The sequence below is a fragment of the Meles meles genome, chromosome 2 (genome assembly GCF_922984935.1).
Source record: "Meles meles chromosome 2, mMelMel3.1 paternal haplotype, whole genome shotgun sequence".
NCBI classification, from domain to species: domain Eukaryota; kingdom Metazoa; phylum Chordata; class Mammalia; order Carnivora; family Mustelidae; genus Meles; species Meles meles.
In genome coordinates, this window is record NC_060067.1 from 156,888,177 (window position 1) to 156,895,340 (window position 7,164).

General features: G+C 37.9%; 1 pseudogene; it reads left to right on the forward strand.

The window, feature by feature from the left end:
• Positions 1–5,810: 5,810 nt before the first annotated feature.
• LOC123936921 lies at positions 5,811–6,336 on the forward strand (annotated as a pseudogene).
• The last annotated feature ends 828 nt before the right edge of the window (positions 6,337–7,164 follow it).

Genomic DNA, 7,164 nt, shown 5'->3' on the forward strand with positions numbered 1-7,164 from the left:
GAATTCTGAGTAACTGGAATCAAACATTGTCTGATCTTTTTTCTGACTTCTTTCACTCCCCACTTTTGTCCATGAAATGCATTCATATTACCATGTGGAGTTACATTTTTGTTATTATTGTTTTACTTTATGGTTGTTGTGCAGAATCCCATTGTGCAAATTTTATATTTTATTTTTCCATACTATTATTGAGAGAAATTTGGGTTATTCCCAGTTCAAGGCAATTTTAAGTAAAGCTTCTGTGAACATTCTTGTACATGTTTTTGGTCCACCTAAACACTTCTTGACATTTACATATACAGTCAAACTCATAATGCATTCATTGGAATCTTAAAAAAATTTCTGGGGCGCCTGGTGGTTCAGTCGTTAAGCGTCTGCCTTTGGCTGAGGTCATGATCCCAGGGTGCTGGGATCGAGCCCCACATGGGGCTCCCTGCTCATTGGGAAGCCTGCTTCTCCCTCTCCCACTCCCTCTCTTGTGTTCCCTCTCTGCCTGTCTCTCTTTGTCAAATAAATAAATAAAATCTTTAAAAATTTTTTTCTGAATTATTTCCATTACTTCCACTGTTAATTATTAATTGCTGCCATTCTGGTCCTTCACTTTGTTATTGTCAGGTTTTCTCATCTGTCTGGTCATCGTTTGCTATCTGCCCTCATTTACAAATAAAGGATGCTTTGGTTTAATGAAGGTAACTTGAAAGGATTATCTCTATTGATATTTACCTCTTATGTTTCTATATTTCACAATAGAAAGTTGAAGGGCTCATTGAATCTTCACTAAAACATAATTATCTCTTTCATAGAGAATAGAAAAACAACAGGCAGAATAAGAGATCCTTTCAAATGCCAAATTGTGCGAGATCATGCAGCAAGGAACAATGCCCTCAGATATCCTGACATTGACCTTGCAGATAACCCTATATCTCCTCACACAGTTCCTAGTTTTAACCCGAAGTGTATATTTTTCATTCACACTGGGAGTGAGTGTATAGAATTACTAGATTATAGATACTTAGCATACATATTACTATCATTCCTATCTTGTTCCTATTTTTCTTTCTCTGCAACATTTGGACACTCCGAAAGGCAGTCTGGTTTCCATGCCTGACTAGACTTCCTCTGAAAATTCTTGTTATAATACTGTGGTTCCATACACCCTTTGTCTTTCAAAAGTTCTTTAGTTTGATGACGTGAACTCTTCCAGTCCTCCTCCAGTATTCTGTTTTAAATTGTTCTCATGTTCTTTATTTACTGACATTCCAACTGTGTTAAGGAAGGTTCTCAGAGTACCATTCTGAACTGCTGTATTTAGGTTTTGTGTACCTGTGAGCGTGAGCGTGTGTGTGTGTGTGTGTGTGTGTGTGTGTGGTTTTAGTACACATGTCTTCTTGAAGTCAGAATTATTTTCTCTAACACCTCAAACACATAAACCACTCAACTCCATCAAAACTTACAATCCACGGATCCTATTAACATTTGAATAACCTTTGTCTGGGCATGTCATCCATTCCCTATCTACCTACTGCAATTTAAATGACATAGTCCAATTTTGCTTTTTTTTCTCTTTCTTTCCCATTTATTCAACTCCTTTGTTTTCACTCTGTAAGTTGTCCTCATCTGGAACAAATCTATCATGTTTGAAACCCATTATATATAGGCTAATTGTCTGCTCATATTGCAGGGCTATGCTCCTCTTACTAGAATTTGAGCTCCACAAACCAGAAATTTTGTAATATGCACAGTATTAAGAACAGTTGTGATGTCATATACGGACTCTCAAAAGTATTTGATAATTGTGAAATAAATAAATGACTTTTTAATCTTTGGATATTTAATTACAAAAATGTGTCTGTATCTTGATTGGGAACTCAATGTTTTTGCTATACTACAAAATAATTTCATAATACTTATTTTTTTTTTAAGATTCATTTATTTATTTTAGAGAAAGGTAGAGGGAAAGAGTATGAGCACAGAGAAGGGCAAAAGGAGAGGGAGAGAGAGAGAATCCTTAAGTAGAATCCCTGCCGAGCCTGGAGCACAACACAGGGTTCCATCCCGGGACCCTGAGATCATGACCTGAGCTGAAATCAAGAGTTAGAGATCCAAGAGACAGAGACAACCAGGTGCCCCACATACTAGTTTTTCTATTTTCCTTTTACTAATATAATTCTTACCTATATTTTACCTACTTTCAAAATTAAATGCATCCCATTATTTCTTAAAGTTCATATATTCTAAACCATTTAGAGCTAATATAAAACCTGGAAGATACCAGAATATTATTTCATTATATTCTGTATTTACACTTTACATCTTCCTTAATTAAGTTTCAGCTTCCCCCATTAGTTAAATTGTTTGAAATCCTCTCAAGTGTTTTTATGAAGATGATTTCAGCCAAACAAATCAAAACAAAACAAAAAATCTTTACGTTGCCCAAAGTGGCTTCTGTATTTTAGCTAATTTGCTTACTACTCTTGACTCATAAAGGCAGCTTTATCCTGTCTCTACCTGCAGTGACTTGAGATTTAGCACATTGACCTATACTCATGAAAGAAACAGTCCATATGTTCCTAGTGACATCTCCCGATTGATATGTTATCTTAGTTTTCACATCACATTTAAAGATACATAGTTTCGGGCACCTGGGTGGCTCAATCCATTAAGTGTCTGCTTTTGGCTGAGGTCATGAACCCAGGGTCCTGGGATTGAGCCCCCCATCTGGCCCCCTGCTCAGTGAGGAGTCTGCTTTTCCTTCTGCTCCTCTCTCCCTCTCCGTCAAATATATAGCTAAAATCTTTTTAAAAAGATACACTATTTCTATTTCATGAAGACAAAGCGCGTTTTAACAAGTTTACGTCTATTCTCTGAGATCAGCACAGAATCTCAGTATTCCTACATGGAAGAATATAAACAACAATTTTATACATTAGAAAAAATACTATTCAGTGAGTCATTTATAGTCACCAAATAAGACAAATACGTGAATTCCTGGAAACTACCTCATATTTCAGAGTTCTCTCTCTCTTTTCTTTAAAGATTTTATTTATTTATTTGACAGAGAGAGACATGGTGAGAGAGGGAACACAAGCATGGGGAGCAGGAGGGGGGAAGCAGGCTCTTCGCTGAGCAGGGAGTCCGATGCGGGGATTGATTCTAGGACCCCGGGATCATGACCTGAGTTGAAGGCAGAACTTTAACGACTGAGCCACCCAAGTGCCCCCTTTTTCAAAGTTTTCAATATTATTGTCATTTTTCAAATGAAAAACTGTCTGAATATTTTTATATTTAGTATATGAATTCTTACATGAAATGCCCTAAAATTTGGAGTTACGTTTACCCTTTTGGAACTAAAAAGAAAGATGGGCCTTTGACTGATAAACACGTGACTGATGACATTTATGAAACAAGCAAAAAAGAATAATATAATCTGATGTATAGTGTTAATATAAGTGCTGAAAAATCTCTCTCACTGGATTGATTGTAAACTCCATGTGCCCACAGCTTTGAAAAAGTTTAGTGAAATAGCCAGAATTTGAAATTGTTCATCCACCTGGAGGCACTCAGCAACCTACAGGAGTGATTCCAATAGTAGAGAGGTAAATATTTATCTGCACTGGCCAACTTGTTGCAAGAAATAGTACATAAATGGCAAAAGGTTTTAACTATAAATTAACTGTATTCTTGGTGGTCTTTTAATGCTCTGTACTGAATAATCTGTTAGCATCCTGACAAAATTGAGTTCTTTTTCCTGAAAATCTCAGCTCAAACTCTAGACTGTGATCAGCTAAATAACCTACCACTATTCTGTTAAAAAGATCAACAGTGGACGGATTTCAGTATGAGATTCTTTTTATTTTCTTCTCTTCTTCTTCTTTTTTAAAAAATATTTTATTTATTTATTTAACAGAGAGAGATCACAAGTAGGCAGAGAGGCAGGCAGAGAGAGAGAGAGAGAGAGGAGGAAACAGGCTCCCTGCCAAGCTGAGAGCCCGATGCAGAACTCGATCCCAGGACCCTGAGATCACGACCTGAGTCCAAGGCAGAGACTTAACCCACTGAGCCACCCAGGCACCCCTCATTATATTTTCTGTATCAGTCCCTGACATAATCTGTGATATGTACACAAATTTAAATCCCCCTGATCATCTCTGCCTAATTCTATTGGGCTCATTTTGATCATCTATTTTTTTCTGACTCTATATTTCTTAATTCAAATAACATATTGCTAATACCGTATTTTCAAGACTAAGTGAGGAACAAAGTGTGTGCAGTAATCTTACAGAAGAGCAAAGAGTGAGTGGACTCTGATATGTCTTGTGGTTGTAGGAGGGCATGGATAGCCCTCCTAATCTTAGTGATGCATGTGATACGATTCAACTCTAAATGATTGTTGCTTTTTTCAAGCCAGAGGTTTACACACAAGTCTGGGATCCATATTTTACTAGGGTTGGTACTACACATATATGCAGTCTTTATTCTGACTCCCACAATGATCATTCTGCCTCTCATCTCTCTGTGCATCAGCTCCTTTAATTTAACTTGGATTGGTTTCCCCAAATCCATCTTTATTTCTCTGAGTTTTCAGATGTCTTGTCCTCTTCTTACAGGGTAGCTATTCACAATAGATTTTTTTCTGTTCTTTTCGGTGTTGTATTACCTAATTTTTCTTTTCTGTGTTTGCAAGCCTTTTATCACTTCTTTTAGTTCTTGCAGAAAACTTGCATTTTCTTAGATTTGCTTCATGCCACAGACAAGTATCTTATCAAATGTTCTCCTTTCTCAAAACATAATTCCTTGTCATTCTAGATGTGAAAAAGATCCTTAAATTCTGAGGATCATAACAGCTTGAACTTTGCTTAAGTATTTCATATGGGAGGGGGCAGAGAGGAGAGTCAGCAGGCAGCTGATCTTGTCACGCTCCTTTTGTCACTTTCTCATCCATGTTCCTGACTCCATGTCCTTACTTCTGCTCAGGAAGACATCAATCTACCAAGAACAAAACCACATAAGTTTTCTAATCTAGCAACTTACCTATCTATGTTCAGCTGTCAACAGAGACTTAACAGTTTAACAGAGAGCTTAAACAGTTGGTGCTTGAACCAGCATCTCTTTCTCTTTTTCCACACAAAATGACTATTTCTGGCAAAAATGAAGTATATATGCAGTTTTATTTTTTTCTTCAGCTCTAATATTTGGCATAACTTTGTGCTGTGCCTTTACCACCTTGTACTCCACACATCTGCTGCTTCAGATAAGAGCATGTTGATTTGGTCTTATGGAATATACCTGGTTTGGGACAATTCTAGGGTGTTTTTTTTTTTAAGATTTTATTTATTTATTTGACAGACAGAGATCACAAGTAGGCAGAGAGGCAGGCAGAGAGAGACGAGGAAGCAGGCTCCTTGCTGAACAGAGAGCCCGATGGGGGGCTCCATCCCAGGACCCTGAGATCATAATCTGAGCTGAAGGCAGAGGATTTAACCCACTGATCCCCCAGACACCCCCAATTCTAGGTTATTTAATGTTTAAAAAAATGCATCGATTCATAGCATTCTCCTTTGATTAGGTAAAAAATTTACCATGTTTGTTGACTATTTTTATAGATCATTGCTTGTTCCAGCTTTTTTCCCCGCTTTCATATCTTCAGTTACCTTTGCTGTGTTAAAACAAAACAAAACAAAACAAAAGGAAAAAAACAAAAAAACAAAAACTCGCCACTCCTCCTGGTGCCCCCTCCCACCCAGTACAGCTCTGGTCGCACCAGGCAGGTTCAGATCTCCTGGCTCAGTCATGTTTCTCCAGCTGCCGTCATGATCATCGACTGGCACCTTATCAGCCATGATGAGCTGTTCTCCACCTTCTACAAGATCTGGAAGCTCACAGAGAGGCTGTTCCTGAAGGTAGAGGAGAAGGTGGTCAGTAGGACAGAGGGTAACATTGATGACTTGCTCCTTGGTGGAAATGCCTCCACTGAGGGCCCCGAGGGCCAATGTACCTAAAGCACAGTCATCATGGGTGTTGATATTGTCCTGAATCATCACTTGTAGGAAACCAGCTTCATCAAAAGAAGCCTGTAAGAACTGCATCAAAGTTTACATGAAATTAGTCAAAAGCCAGCTTGAAGAACAGAGTCCAGAAAGAGTAAAACCTTTTATGACAGGGGCTGAGAAACAAATCAAGTACATCCTTGCAAATTTTAAAAACTACCAGTTCATTATTGGTGAAAACATGAATCCAAATGACATTGTTGCCCTGCTGGACTCCTGTGAAGATCGTGTGAACCCACATGTGATTTCCTTATCACAAGAAGGCCCTTTCTGTAGCCAGAGTCTCTAAATTTGCTAATAATAATAAATGAAATAATTGTAGGACTTGTGGGTACAAAAGCAAGATTGGCTAGATCTTGGAAAGAAGAGAATAGAACCAAAATAAACAACTAATATTAAAGACTCATGATCAAAAATAATTCCAGGGTGATGCTGTAAGCCATTGGACAAACTGAAGAATAAAATAATAAATAGACTCTCAGAACAGAAATGTCCTGCTGACTTGGAATTATCCCATCAGGTTATGATAATTTTGGGAAAGGAGGAAGATATAGAACAGTGAGCACAAACCTGGGCTGGGTGTATAGTTAGATTGTGAGCTATGGACAAAACAGTAGTATTTGCATTGTAAAACAACTAGACTCCTCTTTACTGTGCTGAAGAGTTTTTCCCAGGATGTTACTGATTATGGGCACCCTTGAAGTAAATAATGGTTACAAAGTTTTCCTGCTGTTATGGTCTTTGGGTTTCTTATTTGTGAGATGGCTCACTGTCTTTGAATCCTTACCAGGGAACGAAAAAAAAAAAAACAACAAAAAACCATAGACGGGAAATCCTGAATCAAGTTAACTTACCAACAAGAGAAAAGGAAATTCCCAAAGACTTATTTGGATAAGACTTCTATACTTTTACTTCCCTGACTGGAGAATGAAGAGGGACAGGAGTGCCCAGTAAAGCTTCCAAGTGATTTTGCGTTGGGCATGAAAGCCAAACTACGCATGCAAGGAATTACAGTTAATATAGGATCTGGATTTGGAATGAGCTAAACCATTGGAAAAAGTCTGCCAGCTCTTCCCTAAAGACTTTATAAGGACCACAGCCGAAATAAGTGGGAGCC